The 2,823-nt window shown below is 40.6% G+C and overlaps 1 long non-coding RNA gene across 2 annotated transcripts; it reads right to left on the bottom strand.

The window, feature by feature from the left end:
* Positions 1-632: 632 nt before the first annotated feature.
* LOC9266347 (uncharacterized) lies at positions 633-2,290 on the bottom strand. Of its 2 annotated transcripts, XR_001540278.3 has the most exons (3): positions 1,210-2,290; positions 942-1,115; positions 633-843 (listed from the first exon to the last, which is right to left on the bottom strand). It is a non-coding gene; the product is annotated as an uncharacterized lncRNA (long non-coding RNA). The 2 variants fall into 2 exon arrangements; XR_001540274.3 differs by having other exon boundaries at positions 942-1,216.
* Positions 2,291-2,823: the final 533 nt, after the last annotated feature.

Raw genomic sequence — 2,823 nt, 5'->3', positions numbered from 1 at the left:
CTGTCTTGATTAGTGTCAGTCTTCCTCATGATGGCAGCATCTTTTGGCTTACACCTGGCAACCTTCTTAGAGAACTTATCTAGCAGAGGCTGCTGTTCCTGCTTGGTCAATCGGAGTGTTGAAAGCGGCAGACCCAGGAACTTCAGTTCTCCTTTTCATTGATGCTTTCATGTCTTGATGAATGGACAAAGAAACATGGCCATAATTTGCTTGACTGTACTTTAATTGGATGGGAGACAAGAGGGCAACCACTCTTCACTTCACAAGGTAATGTCTTAGTATCAGGCAGATCATCTGTGCTACATGTCTATGTTTCTGTCAAAAACTATCAGCACATAGGGCTAGTATGCTAGATTATTATCAATAAACCTTCAGCACTGGTAACTGATTTATTTAAAATCAGCTTTAACTGATATTTTTACTGTAAAAAAATAGGTAAAGAAGTGGCAAAACTGTTGAGTAAACCGCAGAGGCATTAAAAAATGACTTTCATAATTTACAGTTCCACATAACCACAATAGTTTGAATGGTCATATTACCAATTAGCAATGATGCTTTCCTTCTGAATACTTTGGATTTATTTTTATGATATTGAGCTCATCATCCAGAAATAATAATTACAGTAGGAAAAAGAAGCACCAAATAAACCATTTCATTGAGAAAAGCACACATATTATAGTTCGATCTTAACTTAAAAAACAAAACAATACATACCACCTGCACAGAGGAATCCCGCAACTGGCAATTGTTCAGCAGGAGAAGATTTTTAAATATGATAATGCACACCCATTTCCAGATTTCAACTTCTTAGATTACTGCATGATCCATAATATGTCGACACTCCTGTTTCATAAGTCCAAAATTGGTCAGCGAGCTGAAAACCCAACAGTTACTTGATTTCTGAACAATCTTATGTGAAATAATAAAGAAGATACAGTCACCTCATGGATGGCATTGAACGTCAAGGTATTTGTGATTCCTAAGCCAAACTGATGCAGTTTGTGAATGAGGTGAAGCTTGTCCATCTTTGACAATCTTATCTGGAACCATGGCATGTGCACCAAAAGCAGGATCCTAAAGAACAGAGTTATTTGCCAAACAACATTTCCTGCTTACTGCAAAGAAGTAATTGACATCTGATTAATCAGCATGATTTTTGTTTCCTGGGAGGCAACAAGTAGATATGTTCACCGCAAAGGCGTGACATACTCATTCGAAGTAACTATACTCATTTGAAGTGATATTCATGAAAACTTCTCTAAGCTCAGCATCCGAAATTTTAGTTTATTTCTCAGTTTAGTAGGAGGTCATTGCCTTTTCGCCTGGGATACTGTCACCATGTCAAAAGAAGAGGGAGGACTGGGCATACGAGATCTCAAAGCTCACAACCTGTCGCTACTAATGAAACTTGCAAGCAAGCTGCTATCTGGCTCCCCGGAGCCATGCTTCCACTGGCTCAGAGCACAGCACCTGCAGAACGAGATTCCTATCCTAGCAAGACCAACTGATACACCGGTTTGGAAGATGATCTGTGGAGCATTGGAACCAACAATAGCATCAACCAAAGTTTCGCTGGGAAGCGACCTTTCGGTGCAATTCTGGAAAGACCATTGGACGGACGACGGCTGCTTCTTCATCACCTACCCATCACTGGCATCATTTGCAACCAACATCAACTGTACAGTCGCCTCACAATTCACACAAAACACCTGAGCGATTAATCTCCACCCAGTGTTATCAAACCAGGCACAGACAGAACTCAACCTCCTCATGAACACTTTGGCAACTCTTCAACCACATGCAGATGCACCAGATACAAGATCATGCCTTCAATCCCTCAACGGAATAACAACCGCAGCATTTTACAGACTCCTCACATTCCATGGCATATCATGGAAGCCGGCTGAATTCATATGGCTCAAAGCCATCCCAAATACTTGCAGAATCTTCCTCTAGCTAGCCTTCAAAGACAGGTTAAACTCCAACAACAACAGAACGCACAAAAGTGGTCGTCTGACCCACACTGCAACATCTGCCCAGCAATTGAATCAGCAGACCACATTGTGTTGCGTTGCAAACTGGCTGAGGCCCTCTGGACAAAACTCGGCCTAAATTCCATAGCAATCCAATGCACTGACATCCTCCAATTCGTTGATGAAGTCCTAGGTTCTTCTCAGGGCCACCTCAAGCTGGGATGGTTGATATGCTTCGCTGCCTGTGCTCACAACCTATGGAAGGCAAGGAATGATGCGGTATTCAACTGAGCTAACACAAGCGTTTCCAACCTCCTGCAGACAACAAGAAACTGTCTGAACTTATGGGAGAACCGTGTCAAAACAGCAAATCGATCGCAAATTCAAGGCCGGATAACAAAACTGAACTAGATGATCACAGTGCTGCTCACCCAGAATATGCAGACAATTGTATTCATATGCTACTCTTTCCCTCTTTCATTTTCTTTCTTATTTCTTCTTTCTTTCTTCTTTCTTTTTTCTCTTCTATCTTCTTCCTTCGTTCCCCTTTACCTCTGTATTTTCTCTCTTCCTTTCCTTTTGTAATTGGCCACTTGGCCATGTAAACCATTGACCACCATTAATACAATGGTAATAAGGTAGAGCCTCTCTACCTTTTGCGTAAAAAAAAGGAAGTTTAGTAAGAAGTTTGGCCTGTAATTGTAAGGTAAAAACAACAGAATATACAGACGAAGCAATGAAGTATAATAAATCAAAATAATTCCATAAGAGTATATAATAACTATAACTGCACAAAAGAAAGATAATATGGAATGAACAAAACTCCTCTCAAGAGTATACCGTTTATCTG

Source organism: Oryza sativa, chromosome 10, assembly GCF_034140825.1.
Source record: "Oryza sativa Japonica Group chromosome 10, ASM3414082v1".
Lineage (NCBI taxonomy): Eukaryota > Viridiplantae > Streptophyta > Magnoliopsida > Poales > Poaceae > Oryza > Oryza sativa.
The sequence above is the reverse complement of the archived record's forward strand: the minus strand, read 5'-3'. Positions and strand labels throughout refer to the sequence as shown.